Genomic DNA, 21,668 nt, shown 5'->3' with positions numbered 1-21,668 from the left:
CCTGAGATGGTCATCACTGGTGGTCATATAAAATCCACTTTTTGTCACACATCACAATCAGATTGAGAAATGGTTTGTTGTTATTGCATTAGAGAATAGGACATTTCAAAATGACAGTTTTTTGATTTGTGGTCAGCTCATGAGGCAACCACTTATCGAGCTTCTTCACCTTTGCAAGTTGCTTCAAATGCAATATGATCATAGAATAGTCAATGTTGCATTCTTCTGCAACTTCTCAAGTAGTTGTAAGAAGATCAGCTTTGATGATTGCTCTCAATTGGTCATTGTCAATTTTGAATGGCCAACTATTAAGCTCCTTATCCTCAAGGGTCTCATCTTCTTTGCAGAACTTCTTGAACCACCACTGCACTGTACCTTCATTAGCAGTTCCTGGGCCAAATGTGTTGTTGATGTTGTGAGTTGTCTTCATTGCTTTATGATCTGTTTTGAATTTGAATAAAAAAATTGCTTGAATTTTCTTTTTGTCTAACATCATTTCTACAGTCTAATATAAACATAAAATAAATAGCAAATAATAAGCCATTAGCAGAAAAACGTAAAGTGAGAAATGCACATTAAAATGATGTATAACATAACCACATTTAAGACTATATCCTGCCATCAAGTGGGAAAATTCAACAATGTAAAACCACAGTTACTTTTACACCAACCTAATATTATTAGGAAGCAATCATGCTTTTCATTTACTCTTTTCTCAAATATCTTGATTTAGGATTTTCAACTTTTTTTGGTCATATTTTCTCACATTAGCTACCAGAGTACATTTCTCTCCCCCACACTATATCCTTATTCTTAAATACATTGAAAGGTATGTTGTTAACTTTGTTTACAAATTAGGAGAAGCAAAAACAAATGATAAAATAGATAACATAAATACATAGTCTTTTTACACTATTCTACTGTGATTTCAAAAAGCAAATGTAAGTTTTACTTTCCTTTCTTAATTATATGTGGGTGATGGTATGGCAATTGGAAAACAAATGGACTGGTAGACAAGAAATGTAATTTCTATTATTGGTTCTGCTGTTGTATTTCTGGTAAACTTGAGGACTTCCCTTGATTTTCCTTGCCCTCAGTCTCTGAGAATTAGAAACTCCAAGCCTGCTCAAGTGCAAGAGCTTATGGAATCCTGGTGTCTTTGACATCAGAGCAAGAGCTCCTTTTTATTCCAGGAAGTCACAGAGGCAATGACCCACATTGTACACTGAGAGGAAAGGAAAAGATTTTGCACCTTTTCAGTGGTCAGTCTTGATAAAGCCTGAGGTTTCTCATGGTTCCAACCAATTCATGGCGGCCACCAGGTTGCAGCTGTGATAGGCTATGCAGTTCACTGACTTTGACTTAACTTTCCCAAAATTAGTGTGGGAATCAATTTGTTAATCATTTTCCCTCTCTCTTTTCCAATCTCAATCAGTAAAAATCTGCCAAAACAGTGACAAGTTGTATGGGCATCACATATATACTTATCAGAGCATGTTAATCTCACATAAGCATCAGAATTGAGTGTTGTTCATTCAGATTTTGTATGTCGGATGAGCAGAACAAGGTCAGTGGACGGGAAAAGTCCAATTTATTCAAGTTTGAGGTCAGTATTAATAATCGAAAGAACAAGAAATTTAGGCAAGGAAATGTCAGGAAAGTTTTCATGGCTTCAAGCATTTTACTGAATACATGACACATTAAAATATACATTCTATTAATCACTTATGTCTATCCTTGAAAACATTCTGCTTGGCATAAGAGCATGATGCTAATTATCTTCACAAAATTCAACTTCATAAACTTCCAATTTGCTGAATTGTCTAGTAAGGAACTATTCTTTTTATCATAATTTAACTTATTTTATGCGTCGTTTGTTCATGTTTGACTGTGATGGGCCTCCATTGCTGTGGGGGTTACTCCCAGCTGTGGTGCACGGCTTCTCATGGTGGTGGCTTCCGCTCTTATGGAACTTGGGCTCCAGGGTATGTGGGCTTCAGCAGCTGTGGTTCACAGGCTTCTTATGGTGGCTCCAGGGTATATGGGCTTCAGCAGCTGTGGTTCACAGGCCTAGTTTCCTCATGGCATGTGGAATCTTCCCAGGGCAAGGATTGATTCCATATCCCTTGCGGTGGCAGGTGGATTCTTTACTACTGGACAATCAGAGAGGTCCCTCTGTATAGGTTTCGTTTTTCTTTTTTTTCCCAATAAGGGGTTTCAAATTCTCAACCAAGTCTTTACCAAAGGAAGCGTGCATTCTTGAACTTTTATAATAGTAAATAATAAAATATGATAGAAATTAATAACATGAATCTAGGTAATGACGTTTAAAGAGCACTGGATATTGTGTCAGGAGACCTAGAAGTAAGTCTTAGCTCTTCTGTGTTTAAGTGTGTTATCTTGGTCTACTTACTGAACATCTCTGAACTTAAATTCTCTCAGCTGTAACATGGGGGTAGTGACACTTAGTCCATAAAACATGATAGGATAAAATGCACACAGTCTTGGTAAGCTCTGATGCCCTACACGGATGTAAGTTAACACAACGAGTATTTTGCACCTGATAAGTCCCAAGAAGATGCTTGGGGTACATACATAAGATGTTTTCCCTTACTTTAAGAGTTTCATTATCTTCCAGAAAAAAAGCAACATGTGTTTCAGTTATCAGTATGGAAGTGTGATAAAACAAAGTACTGCAAACAAAATACTGTGTGGTATTCTGTTACTCTGTGGTAACACAGAGGATAGAATTAATTATGTTTGGAGTAGAGAAAGCTTGTAAGGAAAGGTGGCATTTGAGTTGAATCTTGAAGCGTCATAGTATTTTTTCCTGGAGAAAATGTGCAAAACTTTAGAGTCAAATAACTAAAATAAAAATAAATTGTGAAGATTCATTGACTTTTATGAAAGTACAGGAAATGGTAAATAATCTACTGTGGGCAGATGACAAGGTATGTAAGGGTTTGGGCTTTGACAAGAAATGATTCTGTTAGGTGCAATGTTTAATGCCTAGCTGAGGGTGTGAATTTGATCCTCTTGGCAGTGGGAAGGGGAAGTTTGAAACAGGTCATTGGGTTGATAACAGCCATATTTTATAAAGAAAAGTGAGGATGTGAAAGATGGTCCGATATATTTGCTGTAGAAAGTAAGGAGCAAATAGGAGCAAGGAAACTTGTTAGAGGAAAGGTAGATGTTATGCAGATGAATGCATAAGGAAGTTGTGGTACATATACACAATGGAATATTACTCAGCTATAAAAAGGAATGCATTTGAGTCAGTTCTAATGGGGTGGATGGATCTAGAGCTTATTATACAGAGTGAAGTAAATAGAAAGAGAAAGACAAATATCATATATTAATGCATCTATATGGAATCTGGAAAGATATTACTGACAATCCTATGTGCAGGGCAGCAGAGGAGACACAGATATAAAGAACAGATTTTTGGACACAGTGGAAGAAGGAGAAGGTGGGATGATTTGAGAGAATAACATTGAAACATGTACATATATATTATATATACATATATATGTAAAACAGATAGCCAGTTGGAGTTTGATGTATGACACAGGGAACCCAAAGCTGGTGACAACCTGGAAGGATGGGGTGGGGAGGGAGGTATAAGGGGGGTTCAGGAGAAAGGAGTCACAGGTATGCCTATGGCCAATCCATATTGGTGTGTGGCAGAGGCCATCACAACACTGTAAAGTAATTATCCTCCAATTTAAATTAAATAAAAGAGGAGAAGGATAAGTGCTTGCATCTACACTGTGTCAGCAGTTGTAAAAAAAGAGGAGTTCTATTTAAAAGACCAGTCAGTAACTGGATGGCCTTGGGGTGGAGGTCGGGAGATATTGAAGAAAAGGAAGAGTCCAAGATGATGTCTTCATGGCTGGCTACTGAGTGGTGTGAGAAACTGGTACAGACAAACCAAGGATGAAACAGGATGAAAAAGTATATTTGTGATTTTTGTAAAGCAAAGCAAGTTTGACTCTCTGTGGGTTGCACAAAATATTTGATGTTATGCAAGTCTTGGCATGCTTTTGTTCTTCAGGAGTAGATTGGGCTTTTGTAATCTATATTAACTTTGAAATCAACTCATCATGTCCCACCGTATAGATTTAAGTTAGAATTGCATTGAATCTATGGGTTACTTTACAGAGAATTATTTTATGATAGTGAGTCTTCTAATTCGTGAACATGGTATGTATCTGAATTTTGGGGCCTTCTTTAAAACTGTTTTAATATTTTTATCTCTAAAGATTTTTCTGCATGTTTTGATAGATTTACTTGTATATATTTTCTATTTTTGATGACATTTTGATGTACCATTTTATAAAATTTCTCTAAGTCATTTGATGTTGTTGTGTAGAAATGTATTTGATCTTTGATGTAGTTACTTTTTGTCCATAATCTTTTCCAATCTCTCATTAATTGTAATAATTTATTGTATATTTTTCACATAAGTAATCAAACCATCTGCAATAAAAATATAGTTTTGTTTTTTCATGTGTAAGTCCTTGCATTTAGTTTTATCTTGCCTTATGTGCTGATATCTTCCAGTGGTGCATACAACTTAACTGAGGACTGGCTTACTCTGTTCTCAGTTTTAAAGAGAATGATTAAAATTATTTATCAATTATGCTACTTGGTGTCTATTTTACAGATAGATGCTGTTTAATCAGATTAAGGAATTCTGCCTTTCCTGAGATGAAATAATTATCTTTATTTCACCTTTTCAGTTCAGTACAGCTCAGTTCAGTCCAGTCGCTCAGTCAGGTCCGACTCTTTGCGACCCCATGAACTGCAGCACGCCAGGCCTTCCTGTCCATCACCAACTCACGGAGTTTACTCAACTCATATCCATTGAATCGGTGATGCCATCCAACCATCTCATCCTCTGTCATCCCCTTCTCCTCCTGCCCTCAATCTTCCCCAGCATCAGGGTCTTTTCAAATGAGTCAGTTCTTTGCATCAGGTAGCCAAAGTATTGGATCTCCTTTCAGTTCAAGGGACTCTCAAGAGTCTTCTCCAACACCACAGTTCAAAAGCATCAATTCTTCGGCACTCAGCTTTCTTTATAGTCCAATTTTCACATCCATTCATGACCATTGGAAAAACCATAGCCTTGACTAGGTGGACCTTTGTTGACAAAGTAATGTCTCTGCTTCTTAATATGCTGTCTAGGTTGGTCATAACTTTTCTTCCAAGGAGTAAGCGTCTTTTAATTTCATGGCTGCAGTCACCATCTGCAGTGATTTTGGAGTCCAGAAAAATAAAGTCAGACACTGTTTCCACTATTTCTCCATCTATTTGCCATGAAGTGATGGGACCAGATGCCATGATCTTAGTATTCTGAATGTTGAGCTTTAAGACAACTTTTTCACTCTTCCCTTTCACTTTCATCAAGAGACTTTTTAGTTCCTCTTCACTTTCTGCCATAAGGGTGGTGTCATCTGCATATCTGAGGTTGTTGATATTTCTCCCAGCAACCTTGATTCCAGCTTGTGCTTCTTCCAGCCCAGCGTTTCTCATGATGTACTCTGCATATAAGTTAAATAAGCAGGGTGACAGTATACAGCCTTGATGTACTCCTTTTTCTATTTGGAACCAGTCTGCTGTTCCATGTCCAGTTCTAACTGTTGCTTCCTGACCTGCATACAGATTTCTCAAGAGGCAGGTAAGGTGGTCTGGTATTCCCATCTCTTTCAGAATTTTCAACAGTTTATTGTGATCCACACAGTCAAAGGCTTCGGCATAGTCAATAATGCAGAAATAGATGTTTTTCTGGAGTTCTCTTGCTTTTTCGATGATCCAGCAGATGTTGGCAACTTGATCTCTGGTTCCTCTGCCTTTTCTAAAACCAGCTTGAACATCTGGAAGTTCACGGTTCACGTATTGCTAAAGCCTGGCTTGGAGAATTTTGAGCATTACTTTAGTAGTGTGTGAGATGAGTGCAATTGTGCCATAGTTTGAGCATTCTTTGACATTGCCTTTCTTAGGGATTGGAATAAAAACTGACCTTTTCCAGTCCTGTGGCCACTGATAAGTTTTCCAAATTTGCTGGCATATTGAGAGCAGCACTTTCACAGCATCATCTTTCAAGATTTGAAATAGCTCAACTGGAATTCCATCACATCCACGAGTTTTGTTCACAGCAATGCTTCCTAAGGCCCATTTGACTTCACATTCCAGGATGTCTGGCTCTAGGTGAGTGATCACACCATTGTGGTTATCTGGGTCATGAAGATCTTTTTTTGTACAGTTCTGCTGTGTATTCTTGCCACCTGTTCTTAAAATCTTCTGCTTCTGTTAGGGCCCTACCTTTAGAATAACTGGTCTACTAATATTAACTGACTTTGTATTTTGGGGATGAACCCAATTTGAACACGATCTATTATTATTCTTACATCCCTATATTCAGTTTATCAACAAGTAGTTTGAAATTTTTGTTTTTACGTTCAATAGTTACCTTGGCCTGAATTTTTCTTCTTTTAGTGTTCTTGTTGGGGTTTGTGCCTTATAAATACTCTGGAGTAATTTGTGGGATTGGAGTTATTTTTTCCTTTAATGAATCAAAATATTTTTTCTTTGTTTCTGTTGAGTATCTGGGAGTAGTAACAGTTCTGAACAAGTTTAAAATTTTCTGCTTAAGTTTATTGGACCACCATGGTAATATAAATTTATAATGCAGAGCTACTTTAGAGAAGATTTTTGCTTATGAGACTTCAGAGGATATTAACTTTTCTCCCTTCTACTTAGGTTTAAGCTTTCTGAAAATCAGTTTTTGTGAAATTGCCTGTGGTGGTATGAATCCCAAATTTGGGAATCTCAGATTTTTGAGGGGTTATTCTATTATACTTCCCAGTTTGCATGGACCTTGGATTGTGTCTTCTGTTCTCTGAGCCCTGCATGACAACAAATTTCAGTAGCCATGTCAACCAAGCTTGGCACATGCCCTAAGTTGAAGACTGGTTTTATTTAGACTCCTGCCTATCTGTCTAGATTCCTGCCTTTGCTTGGCCGTGAAAATGCTTTACTCATGCTTTCACAGGTTTAAGGAGATTTTGTAAAGCATTTTATCTAGAATTTTTAGTTATGTAGGAAGTTCAGTCCTACAGTACGTAGTCTGTCATTTTGGCATAACCAGTAGTCTTTAAAATGGACTTTAAATGTTAAAAAGAACTATAAAGTGTTAAATGTCATCAGGACCTTTTCTTCTAGATCTTAAAAATTATGATTAAATGACTTTATTTAAAATATTTATCATCATTTATTAAGTATAAACATAGGTCTTCCAGATGAATATATGATATGCCTAATTTTGGTAGTTTCATTGTGATTGAGCCGCAGTTTGTTTTAGCTGACTTTTCAGGATAGCTATGCACAAGAACTCCAGAAGCTTCATGAATTTTGTGTGAAGACTTTATTGTAAATGGAAACATTTTTATACTCTTCACTTGAAGGGATTCAAGTCAGATTTCATAGGGAGAAGAAAATACATGTGTAACTCAAACTAGCTGTTGTGATTTGTAAGTGAAAAATACACTGCTTGAATGAAGCAGAAAACAAGTTACCTGTACTGACTTGTTGCCTTCAGGCAAATTTGATTACTCTAACCTTGTAGAAAGAGCTAGGATTATGTTTTTCTTAAACTTTCCAAGAAGGTAGATTGGGAATATGTTTCTACATCTTTTGATATTTAATGCATGTGTTTTGTTAATTTTGAAACAGTAGAGAAGCAACCCACCATCATTCAATATCTTCAATTTTTTTAAAAATTAAGTTTTTCTCTTTTCCTTTTTTATTTAAAATAAGAATAATTTATCTAACCTCTTCTCACATGACTATTCAAACTTTTAATAATACCACTTTAACTTCAATTAACATTTACATTCAGTCAAAAGTTTCTATATTACCTTTTAGTAACAGGACTTCAAAGGAAATCTTATTCTTTAAGTTATAGAAATATAACTCTGAATGTGCTTTTAGAAGCTATAATCCCAAATTCCTCATATTTGAGGTACTATAAGGATATTTTGAAGTCCTAACCAACCCCAATTATCATACTCAGCTTATTTTGGAGCAGATTATGCAAAGAGATGGAGCTAGTGGTGGTGACTTGTGTATGTGAATAGAGGTGGTTAGAAAGGTCACTGCCATACAGTCTGTCAGTCACTGATTCACTACGGTTTCCTGAAAACACGCCCTTAATGACCTCTTTGAATTAAGCTTTGCTCTCTCTATGTCTCTTTTAAAACACAAATACTCTTTGCTGGGTAAACATTCAGTCATTGACATGAAAATTATTAACGTGAGTGATCAGGCCTGTTTCATAAACGTACTAGGAACATAGAAAGTAAGAAGGTGGAGAAAGTAACTGAGGACAACCCTAGCCTATTTCATCAGTTAGCTTTGGCTAACTCTTAGTCTAGGACTCCAGTGACTCTCTTGCTATTGAAATTTTTGCTTTCCTTATATTGGTGTCTCTGCATTATGTTCAGTCATTCTTAGTCAGCCTTAATCTGGGCTGTGGTTGTAGAGACTTTTCTTTTCTTTTTTTTAAATTTTTATTTATTTATTTTTTTTATTAGTTGGAGGATAATTACTTCACAACATTTCAGTGGGTTTTGTCATACATTGACATGAATCAGCCTTGGAGTTACATGTATTCCCCATCCTGATCCCCCTCCCACCTCCCTCTCCACCCGATTCCTCTGGGTCTTCCCAGTGCAACAGGCCTGAGCACTTGTCTCATGCATCCCACCTGGGCTGGTGATTTGTTTCACTATAGATAATATACATGCTGTTCTCTCGAAACATCCCACCCTCGCCTTCTCCCACAGAGTTCAAAAGTCTGTTCTGTACTTCTGTGTCTCTTTTTCTGTTTTGCATATAGGGTTATCATTACCATCTTTCTAATTTCCATATATATGTGTTAGTATGCTGTAATGATCTTTATCTTTCTGGCTTACTTCCCTCTGTATAATGGCTCCAGTTTCATCCATCTCATTAGAACTGATTCAAATGAATTCTTTTTAATGGCTGAGTAATATTCCATGGTGTATATGTACCACAGCTTCCTTATCCATTCATCTGCTGATGGGCATCTAGGTTGCTTCCATGTCCTGGCTATTATAAACAGTGCTTCAATGAACATTGGGGTGCACGTGTCTCTTTCAGATCTGGTTTCCTCGATGTGTATGCCCAGAAATGGTATTGCTGGGTCATATGGCAGTTCTATTTCCAGTTTTTTAAGAAATCTCCACACTGTTTTCCATAGTGGCTGTACTAGTTTGCATTCCCACCAACAGTGTAAGAGGGTTCCCTTTTCTCCACACCCTCTCCAGCATTTATTGCTTGTAGACTTTTGGATAGCAGCCATCCTGACTGGCATGTAATGGTACCTCATTGTGGTTTTGATTTGCATTTCTCTGATAATGAGTGATGTTGAGCATCTTTTCATGTGTTTGTTAGCCATCTGTATGTCTTCTTTGGAGAAATGTCTGTTTAGTTGTTTGGCCCATTTTTTGATTGGGTCATTTATTTTTCTGGAATTGAGCTGCAGGAGTTGCTTGTATATTTTTGAAATTAATCCTTTGTCTGTTGCTTCATTTGCTATTATTTTCTCCCAATCTGAGGGCTGTCTTTTCACCTTACTTATAGTTTCTTTTGTTGTGCAAAAGCTTTTAAGTTTCATTAGGTCCCAGTTGTTTATTTTTGCGTTTATTTCCAATATTCTGGGAGGTGGGTCATAGAGGATCCTGCTGTGATTTATGTCGGAGAGTGTTTTGCCTATGTTCTCCTCTAGGAGTTTTATCGTTTCTGGTCTTACATTTAGATCTTTAATCCATTTTGAGTTTATTTTTGTGTATGGTGTTAGAAAGTGTTCTAGTTTCATTCTTTTACAAGTGGTTGACCAGTTTTCCCAGCACCACTTGTTAAAGAGGTTGTCTTTTTTCCATTGTATATCCTTGCCTCCTTTGTTGAAGATAAGGTGTCCATAGGTTCGTGGATTTATCTCTGGGCTTTCCATTCTGTTCCATTGATCTATATTTCTGTCTTTGTGCCAGTACCATACTGTCTTGATGACTGTGGCTTTGTAGTAGAGTCTGAAGTCAGGCAGGTTGATTCCTCCAGTTCCATTCTTCTTTCTCAAGATGAGACTTTCCTTTTCTAAATGAAAATTTTCTACCTCACTTTAGGAGATTACATCTTTAAAACAGTAACCATTTCCTTCAACTTCATTCTTGCTAATAACTCCAAATTACATTTGTCAGTATGAATCATTAGTGAGTATGTATGCTCATACTAAGCTTTTGAATGAGACTATCACTTGAATACGGAGAAGGCAATGGCACCCAACTCCATACTCTTGCCTGGAAAATCCCATGGATGGAGGTGCCTGGTGGGCTGCAGTCCATGGGGTCGCTAAGAGTCTGACACGCCTGAGTGACTTCACTTTCACTTTTCACTTTCATGATTGGAGAAGGAAATGGCAATCCACTCCAATGTTCTTGCCTGGAGAATCCCAGGGATGGCGGAGCCTGGTGAGCTGCGGCCTATGGGGTCACACAGAGTCGGACACGACTGAAGCGACTTAGCAGCAGCAGCAGCAGGAGCTGTAGCAGCATCACTTGAATAAACAGGGTGACAATATATAGCCTTGTCATACTCCTTTCCCAATTTTGAACCAGTCAGTCATTCCATGTAAGGTTCTAATACTTTCTTGACCCACATACAAGTTTCTCAGGACACATGTAAGGTGATCTTACGTTTTTATCTCTTTAAGAATTTTCTGTAGTTTGCTGTGATCCACATAACCAAAGGCTTTTGTGCAGTCAGTGAAGCAGAATTAGATGTTATCTTGAAATTCCCTTCCTTTCCCTATGATCCAATGAGTGTTTTCAATTTGATCTCTGGTTCCTCTGCCTTTTCTAAACCCAGCTTGTACATCTGAAAATTCTTGGTTCATGTACTGCTGAAGCATAGCTAGACAGATCTTAAGTATAAACTTACTAGCATGCAAAATGAGTGCAACTGTCCAGTAGTTTGAGCATTCTTTGGCACTGCCCTTCTTTGGGATTGGAATGAAATCTGACCGTTTCCAGTACTATGGGCACTGTTGAGTTTATCAAATTTGCTGGTATATTGAGTGCAGCACTTTCACAGCATCATCTTTTAGGATTTGAAATAGCTCAGCTGGAATTTCATCACCTCCAGTAGCTTTGTTCCTACTAATGCTTCCTAAGACCCAGTTGACTTCACACTCTAGGATGTCTGGCTCTAGGTGAGTGACCATACCATTGTGGTTATCTGGGTCATTAAGACCTTTTTTGTATAGTTCTTCTGTATATTCTTCTTATTGTTTCCCTAGTGGCTCAGATGGGAAAGCATCTGCCTGCAATGTAGGAAACCTGGGTTAGATCCCTGGGTCAGGAAGATCCCTTGGAGAAGAAAATGACAAAACACTCCAGTGCTCTTGCTCTTTCCAGTGCTCTGGAAAATCCCATGGGCAGAGGAGCCTGGTAGGCTACAAGCCCATGGGGTTGCAAAGAGTCAGACATGAGTGAGAGACTTCACTTTCCTTTCCTTTTTCTGTATATTCTTGCCACCTCTTCTTAATCTCTTCTATTAGGTCCTTACAGTTTCTGTCCTTTATCATGCCCTTCTTTGCATGAAATGTTCCCTTGATATCTCTAACTTTCTTGAAGTGATCTTTAGTCTTTCCCAGTCTATTGTTTTTCTCTACTTCATTGCATTGTTTATTGAAGAAGGCCTTCTTATGTCCTTGCTATTCTCTGGAACTCTGCATTCAGTTGGGTATATCTTTCCCTTCCTCATTTGCTTTTTTCTTCTCTTCTTTCCTCAGTCATTTGTAAGGCCTCCTCAGACAACCATTTCACCTTCTTGCATTTCTTTTCTTGGGGATGGTTTTGGTCATCACCTCCTATACATTGTTATGAACCTCTCTCCATAGTTCTTCAGACACTCTATCAGATCTAATCTCTTTAATCTATTCATCATCTCCACTGTATAATCATAAGGAATTTGATTTAGGTCATACTTGAATGGTCTAGTGCTTTTCCCTACTTTCTTCAATTTAAGTCTGAATTTTGCAATAAAGAGTTCATTATCTGAGCCACAGTCAGCTCCTGATTTTGTTTTTGCTAACTGTATAGAACTTCTCCATCTTCAACTGCAAAGAATATATTCAATTTGATTATATATGTAGAAGCATCTCTTTATGTTGTTAGAAAATGGTGTTTACTATGAACACTGTGTTCTCTTGACAAAACTCTGTTAGCCTTTGCCCTGCTTCATTTTTTACTCCAAGGCCAAAATTGTCTCATACTCCAGGTATCTCTTGACTTCCTATGTTTTATTCCAATCCCCCATGATGAAGATGACATCTTTTTGTTGTTAGCTCTAGAAGGTCTTGTTGCTTTATTTAACGTATAAGTGGAGTACATCACATGAAATGCTGGGCTGAATGAATCACAATCTGGAATCAAGAGTTGCTGGAAGAAATATCAACAGCCTCAGATATGCAGATGATACTACTCTAATGGTAGAAAGTGAAGAAGAACTGAAGAGTCTCTTGATGAAAGTGAAAGAAGAGAGTGAAAAAGTTGGCTTAAAGCTCAATATTCAGAAAACTAAGATCATGGCATCCGGTCCCATCACTTCATGGCAAATAGATGGGGAAACAGTGGAAACTGTGGCTGGCTTTATTTTTCTGGATTCCAAAATCACTGCAGATGGTGACTGTAGCCATGAAATTAAAAGATGCTTACTCCTTGGAAGGAAAGTTATGACCAACCTACACAGCATATTGAAAAGCAGAGATATTGCTTTGTCAACAAAGGTCTGTCTAGTCAAGGCTATGGTTTTTCCAGTGGTCATGTATGGATGTGAAAATTGGACTATAAAGAAAGCTGAGCACTGAAAAATTGATGCTTTTGAACTGTGGTGTTGGAGAAGACTCTTGAGAGTCCCTTGGACTGCAAGGAGATCCAGCCAGTCCATCCTGAAGGAGATAAGTCCTGGGTGTTCATTGGAAGGACTGATACTGAAGATGAAACTCCAATACTTTGGCTACCTGATGCAAAGAGCTGACTCATTTGAAAAAACCCTGATGATTGGAAAGATTGAGGGCAGGGGGAGAAGGGGATGACAGAGGATGAGATGGTTGGATGGCATCACCAACTCAATGGACATGGGTTTGGGTGGACTCTGGGAATTGGTGGTGGACAGGGAGGCCAGGTGTGCTCTGGTCCATGGGGTCACAAAGAGTTGGACATGACTGAGTGACTGAACTGGACTGAAGTGGAAGCAGTGACAGATTTTACTTTCTTGGGCTCCAAAATCTGGAGCAGTGACTGCAGCCATGAAATTAAAAGACACTTCCTTCTTTGAAGGAAAGCTATGGAAAAATCTAGACAGTGTAATAAAAAGCAGAGACATAACTTTGCTGACAAAAGTCTGTATAGTCAGAGCTATGGTTTTCCAGTAGTCATGTATGGATATGAGATTTGGGCCATAAAAAAAGGCTAAGCATCAAAGACTTGATGCTTTTGAATTGTGCTGAAGAAGACTCTTGAGAGTCCCTTTGTCTGCAAGATCAAACCAGTCAATCTGAAAGGAAATCACCACTGAATATTCATTGGAATGACTGATACTGAAACTAAAGCTCCAATACTTTGGCCACCTGATGCAAAGAATCTACTTATTGGAAAATATCCTGATGCTGGGAAAGATTGAAGGCAAAAGGAGAAGAGAGTGGCCGATGTGAGACTGTTAGATATCATCAGCAACTCAACGGACATGATTTTGTGCAAACTCGAGGAGACAGTGAACGTAGGAACCCTGGTGCGTTGTAGTCCATGGAGTCTCAAAAAGTTGGATTGATGTATGACTGAACACACACAGACATCATCTGATAGACTTACATTACAGATTTCCATGAAATGATAATTTTTAAACTGTTTTTTTTAATAAGGTTTTCTAAATGAGTCTTCACTACCTAATGAAAATTTTATCCAAATGATCATATTTCTTGATATAAGACTGAATAAAATCTTAATAAATTCAAGCTATGTGAACTCCTGATTCTAGCCAGAAGTAGAGTAACAGGAGCTAGATTATTATTATGTCTAAATCTATGTGAAATATAAGGAATAATAGTTCCCAAGACATTGGGCATCAGGCAAGAAAGTACATTGGCCTTTGGAAAATAGGAGATAATGGAGTGAGCCGTATGACTGCCCCAGTTTAATATTTATACAGTGGGGTTAGAGAATCCAGGTAGATACCAGAAGTGTCCCTGTTGAGGAGAATGAGATAGGGGTCTAGAATTCAACAGCTAGATTTTATGGGGCAAAGTACCAGAAAGGAGAGAGCTGCACAGAGAAAGAACTTTGGAAACCTGCAGCAAATTCCCAGCAGTGTCCAACACATATCCTCAGCAGACAAGTGATTCATATATACATTTAAGAAGACTTTCCTTTTCAGCAGTTCAGTAAATTAATTGGCAAGACTGGGAAGATCGCTCAATCGTGTGCAACTCTTTGAAAACTCATAGACTGTAATCCATGGAATTCTCCAGAACAGAATACTGGACTGGGTAGCCTTTCCTTTCCTCAGGGGATGTTCCCAACCCAGGGATCTAACCCAGGTCTTCCACACTGCGGAAGAGAAGCTAAAGGTGAAGGAGAAAAAAAGATACACCCATTTGAATGCAGAGTCCAAAGAATAGCAAGGAGAGACAAGAAAGTCTTCTGCAGTGATCAATGCAAAGAAAAAGAGGAAAACAATGAAATGGAAAAGGCTAGAGATCTTTTCAAGAAAATTAGAGATACCAAAGGAACATTTCATGCAAAGATGGGCACAATAAATGACAGAAACGGTATGGACCTAACAGAAGCAGGAGATATTAAGAAGAGGAGGCAAGAATACACAGAAGAACTATACAAAAAAGATCCTCATGACCCAGGTAGCCACAACGGTGTGATCACTAACCTAGAGCCAGACATCCTGGAATGCAAAGTCAAGTGGGTCTTGGGGAGCATCACTATGAACAAAGCTAGTGGAGGTGATGGAATTCCAGTTGAGCTATTTCAAATCCTGAAAGATGATGCTGTGAAAGTGCTGCACTCAATATGCCAGCAAATTTGGAAAACTCAGCAGTCACCACAGGACTGTAAAATGTCAGTTTTCATTCCAATCCCAAAGAAGGGCAATGCCAAAAAATGTTCAAACTACTGCACAATTGCACTTATCTCACATGCTAGCAAAGTAATGCTCAAAATTCTCCAAGCCAGGCTTCAACAGTACGTGAACTGTGAGCTTCCAGATGTTCAAGCTGGATTTAGAAAAGGCAGAGGAACCAGAGATCAAATTGCAGACATCTGCTGGATAATTGAAAAAGCAAGAGAGTTCCAGAGAAGCATCTACTTCTGCTTTATTGGTTATGCCAAAGCCTTTGACTGTATAGATCACAACAAACTATGGAAAATTCTTCAAGAGATGAGAATATCAGACCACCTTACCTGCCTCCTGAGAAATCTGTATGGAGATCAAGAAGCAACAGTTAGAACCAGACAGACATGGAACAATGGATTATTTCCAAATTGGAAAAGGAGTACATCAAAGCTGTATGTTGTCATTCATATCAGTTATGCTTATTTAATTTCTATGCAGAGTACATCATGTGAAATGCCAGGCTGGATGAAGCACAAAGTAGAATCAAGATTGCTGGGAGAAATATCAATAACCTCAGATATGCAGATGATACCACCCTTATGGCAGAAAATGAGGAGGAACTAAAGAGCCTCTTGATGAAAGCGAAAGAGGAGATTGAAAACGTGGGCTTAAAACAACATTCAGAAAACTAAGATCATGGCATCAGTCCCATCACTCATGGCAAATATATGGGGAAACAATGGAAACAGTGACACACTTTATTTTGGGGGGCTCCAAAATCACTGCAGATGGTGACTGCAGCCATGAAATGAAAAGACACTTGCTCCTTGGAAGAAAAGTTATGACCAACCTAGATAGCATATTGTAAAGCAGAGACATTACTTTGCCGACAAAGGTCCTTCTAGTCAAAGCTAGTTTTTCCAGTAGTCATGTTTGGATCTGAGTGCTGGACTATAAAGAAGGCTGAGCGCTGAAGAACTGATGCTTTTGAACTGTGGTGTTGGAGAAGACTCTTGAGAGTCCTTTGGACTGCAAGGAGTTCAAACAAGACAATCCTGAAGGAAGTCAGCCCTGAATATTGGGCTGAGTTGGAAGAGTTGGAAGAACTGATGTTGAAGCTGAAACCCCAATACTTTGGCTACCTGATGGGAAGAACTGACTCACTGGAAAAGACCCTGCTGCTGGGAAAGATTGAAGGCAGGAGGAGAAAGGGGCAACAGAGGATAAGATGGTTGTATGGCATCACCAACTCGATGGACGAGAGTTTGAGCAAGTTCCATGAGTTGGTGATGGACAGGGATGCCTTTGTGCTGCAATCCATAGGGTCACAAAGAGTTGGACATGACTGAGTGACTGAACTGAACTGAACTGAATTCAGGAAATAAAACTAACCAAAAGGATAAGAGGGAAAAGGCCTTGGAACTCACACAAAATTGGTAAGATTGTTCTGGTCTCACCCACCAGAATGGAAAAACCTCATAATTTGCTGGGCATCAGGAATTTAGGAGTTTTTCCACAGTATTTGGAATAGCTCAAGCCTAAAGACTGCTCTACTCCTACCTAACACAGCTTGAAAAAAGACCAGAAGGATCTAAGTAATTTAACTGCTTCCAATAATAAAACTCAGGAATATTTATAGGAATATAAAGATATCCAGCACCAACAGTTTAACATTCAATCAGCATTGTCTCTGGCACCAAATCAGTGTTTCAGCATTGTTTTGAGAGGTTAAAAAAAAAATGGAAACAATGGCATACATACATTTGGAAAATGGCTGACTAGAATATGAAAAATAAAATGAAGATATTGGAAAGAATTAGTTAAGCATATATGTATTCACCTAGAGAGATATTCATGATTTAATGAATGGAAAATAAAAGCAAGTTTCAGAGAAACCACAAAGTGAAAGTGTTAATTGCTCAGTTTTGTCTGACCTTCTGTGATCCCATAGAATGTAGCCTGCCAGGTTCTTCTGTCCGTGAAATTGTCCAGGCTAGAATCCCTCCTCCAAGGATTCTTCCTAACCCTGGGATCGAACCTAGGTCTCCTGCATTGCAAACAAATTCTTTACTCTCTGAGCCACCAGACAAAATAAAAATGATGTATTTTGTCTGTATATTGTTTACTTATGAAAAATTGAGAAAAATAGAAAAAGAAATGGAAGAATATATAGCAGATTGTTAATATTTGTTGCCTGCGGAAATGTAATTGGAGTAGGTTGTACAGATGATATGCTTTTTTCTTTCATATAATTGAATTGTTTCATTTGTAAAATAAGCATAATTTACTTTGTAGTTTCTCAAGTCTTAAACTATCTAATAGAAAAAATTAACGACAGAGAGTATAGAGGGATATTAAATATTTTTATAATACAAAATGGCAGTAGGAAAATATTAGTTTGACTATATGTTTTGAGTACAACTGTAAAAATGAAGTATGCATGTGAATAAAGACTAGTCAGAACTTCAGAGGCTTTTTTAAAGGATGCTAAGTTTATGTATACTTCCCTTCTTTGTTATGTCTGAATGTTTGTGGGCAATAATAATAATAGTTCTCTTATGTAACATATGTAAAATATAGATTGATGTAGACAAAGTGTAGATGAGAAAATGTAAAAATGAAAGATACTAGCATGGAGGGTTTATAAATTACTTTGCTTTTTCACTTTCCCCCAAATAAATAAATTTATATTAAAAAATAGCAAAAAAATAAAACTTTATGTAATAGTGTACTGCCTTTATTAAAAAAAAAGGTAAATCAAAATCCAACTTGGCTTGCAAAGGACTACAAAAATATAATTCACAATGAGAAGGAAAATCAATCAAAACTGCCTCAGAAATGATATAGATGATGGAACTAGTAGAAAAAATACATTGAAATAATTATTATAATGCTACCTCATATGTTCAATAAGCTATAAAAAAGAGTTAAAGTGTAATGTGTGGACATGAAGACTATAAAAAAGATACATATCAAGCTTTTAGAGATCACATATTCAATATATGAAATTTAAAGTATACTGAATGGTATTGCCAACAGATTATACATTGCAGGAGAAAAGATTAGTTAACTTGAACACAGTTGAAGAAAATATGGAAGATGGAACACAAAGGAAAAAATTTAAAGCACAATAGAGTATCAGTGAGCTGTGGAACCATGTTAAGTGACTTAATGTGCAAATATGAAGTTGCTGAAGTAGAGGAGATAAATGAGGATGGGATGAGGGAGAATAAAGCCTAGAAAACTATTGGGAAAAATGCCAGCTGAAAATTTCTAAATCTGATGAAAACAGTAAATGTGTAAATGCAGTAATTTCCATAAATCCCAAGTATAAGAAGCATGAAAAAAATTGTACTATGTCATACAATACTTAGAGTTGTAAAGAGAAAATATGAAAGAAGCTAGAGGGGAAAAAAAAAAACATGATAGAGAAACATACAAAAGAATCACAGTTGACCCTTGAACAACTTGAGGATAGGGGCACTGACCCCAAACAGTTGAACATCTGAGTATTCTATCTTTGCCTCAAAAACAAAGGAATTGTTTGACAAATAAATCACCCAAGGGAAGAAAGCTGAATCTTTGGCTAGAATCAGGACTCAGATCCTAGTTTTTTGGGATTCCACATATTGAAGAGAAACTTTCCGCCACACTTAGTTAAAGATCTGTAAAATGAAAATATAGGTACAGTGTTTATTGAAAAAAAATCTATGTTTGAGTGGACCCTGACAGTTCAAACCTCTGATGTTCAATGGTCAACTGTATATAATGAAGAGCAATGATAAGAATGATAGCAGACCTCTTATTTTAAGCTACATAAACTACTAGACAGTAGAAAAACATCTTCAAAATACTGAAAGAAAACAGTGTAATTAGAATTGAATTCTTTATCTGTCAAAAAATGAAGGTGAAATGCTTTTTCAAACCTACAAAAGCTGAAAGAATTCATCCTTATCCAACTGACCCTACAAGAAATGTTAAAATGTATAAAGAAATGTTATACATATGTATCATTCACATACAATGGAATGTTAGCCTTAAAAAAGAATGAAATCTTGCCATTTGTGACAAGGATGAACCTTGAAGGCATTATGCTAAGTGAAGTGTCAGACAGTGACAGAAAAATGATGTATGATCTCACTTATATATGGAATCTGAAAAACAAAACAGTGAACCAACAGTAAGACAGAAGTATAGTTATAGATACAGAGAACAAGCAGGTGATTGCCAGGGGAAGTAGGTGTGAGGGGAGGAATCAGATAGGTTAGGGAGATTGAGAGGTATGGATTTCCATTTGCAAAATAAATGAGTCATGGATATGAAATGTACAGTGTGAGAGCTATATTCAGTAACTATGTAATATCTTTGTATGGTGATAGCTTGTACCAGACTTATCGTAGTGATTAACTTGAAACATATAGCAATCATTCTGTTGTATACCAGGAATGAAAATAATATTATAGGTAAGTTATACCTTATACTTCAAAAACAAACAAATGTATAGTTAGTGAATTTGGGATGAACATATACATACTGCTGAATTTAGAATGGATAACCAACAAAAACCTACTGTATAGCCTGAGGAACTTTGCCCTATGTTATGTTGCAGCCTGGATGGGAGTGGGGTTTGGGGAGAATTGATACATGTATACATATGGCTGAATCTCTTTGCTGTTCACCAGAAACTATCACAACATTGTTAATCAGCTACACCCCAATACAAAACAAGATGCTGAAAAACAATTACAACAACAACAACCAGAAAAAAAAAAAAAAACTCATAGAAAGAGAGCAGATTTGTGGTTATCAAAGGCAAAGTGTAGAGGGAGGGGTAATAGGATGAAGGCAGTCAAAGGTACATTGAATTCTACAAAATATTTAAGGAAAGAAAGTCCACAAATTTTACACAAAAATTTCCAGGGAATTGAAGAAAAATTATATGATCATTTCAATAGGTGAAAAAAATAATCATGACAAAAACTTAGCAAAGCTAAAAACACCAAATTATACAAATATAATTTGGTATATATTACCTACAAAAAATCTATGGCTTTCCAGGTGGCACATGCTGAAGAATCTGCCTGCCAATATAGGAGATGCAAGACACTTGGTTTCCATCCCTGAGTCAGGAAAATCCCCTGGAGTAGGAAGTGGCAACCTGCTCCGGTATCCTTGCCTGGAAAACCCCATGGACAGAGGAGCCTGGTGGTCTGCAGTCTGTGGGGTTGCATGAATCAGACATGACTGAGAGACTGAGCACACACACAACATCTTTTGCAAATATCACACCCAGTGGGGAGATGAATGCTTCGCCTCTAGCACTGGGAATGAGGCAAAGATGCCCACTGTAATAATTTCTATTCAAATTGTGCTGGAGGTCTTGGCTAGTGCACCAGAGCAAGGGAAATAAATAAAGACACAAGCTATTAAAAGGGAAGATATAAACATTCAATGTCATTAGTAGCTAAGAAAATGTGAAATAAAACCATACTCACTGGAATGGACTAAAAAGAAAAAAACAATCTTGGGAGAATATGGAGCAACTGAAATTCTCATACAGAGGAAACTGATTATCCACTCTGTGGTTAATTGTGATTAATTGATTTCACTTTGGAAAACCACTAGACCATTCAGGTATGACCTAAATCAAATCCCTTACGATTATACAGTAAGTGAGAAATAGATTTAAGGGACTAGATCTGGTAGACAGAGTACCTGATGAACTATGGACAGAGGTTCATGACGCTGTACAGGAGATAGGGATCAAGACCATCCCCAAGGAAAAAAAAAATGCAAAAAGGCAAAATGGTTGTCTGAGGAGGCCTTACAAATAGCTGAGAAGAGAAGAGAAGTGAAAGGCAAAGGAGAAAAGGAAAGATATACCCATTTAAATGCACGGTTTCAAAGAATAGCAAGGAGAGATAAGAAAGCCTTCCTCAGTGATCAATGCAAAGAAATAGAGGAAAAAATAGAATGGGAAAGACTAGAGATCTCTTCAAAAAAATTAGAGATACCAAGGGAACTTTTCATGCAAACATGGGCTCAATAAAGGACAGAAATGGTATGGACCTAACAGAAGCAGAAGATATTAAGAAGAGGAGGCAAGAATACACAGAAGAACTGTACAAAAAAGATATTCATGACCCAGATAATCACAAAAGTGTGACCACTCACCTAGAGCCAGACATACAGGAATGTGAAGTCAAGTGGGCCTTAGGAAGCATTGCTGTGAACAAAACTCGTGGATGTGATGGAATTCCAGTTGAGATATTTCAAATCCTGAAAGATGATGCTGTGAAAGTGCTGCACTCAATATGCCAGCAAATTTAGAAAACTCAGCAGTGACCATAGGACTGGAAAAAGTCAGTTTTCACTTCAATCCCAAAGAAGGACAATGCCAAAGAATGCTCAAACTACTGCAACAATTGCACTTATCTCACATGCTAGCAAAGTAATGCTCAAAA

General features: G+C 37.5%; 1 protein-coding gene across 1 annotated transcript in view; it reads left to right on the top strand.

Annotated features, from left to right (window-relative positions):
- TLL1 (tolloid like 1) overlaps window positions 1-21,668 on the top strand; it is a 288,550-nt gene that overhangs the window by 12,811 nt on the left and 254,071 nt on the right. The gene's annotated exons all lie outside the window — the stretch shown is intronic.

The sequence above is a fragment of the Dama dama genome, chromosome 5, assembly GCF_033118175.1.
Source record: "Dama dama isolate Ldn47 chromosome 5, ASM3311817v1, whole genome shotgun sequence".
NCBI lineage: Eukaryota > Metazoa > Chordata > Mammalia > Artiodactyla > Cervidae > Dama > Dama dama.
Note: the sequence above shows the minus strand (reverse complement) of the source record. Positions and strands in the feature narration are given on the sequence as shown.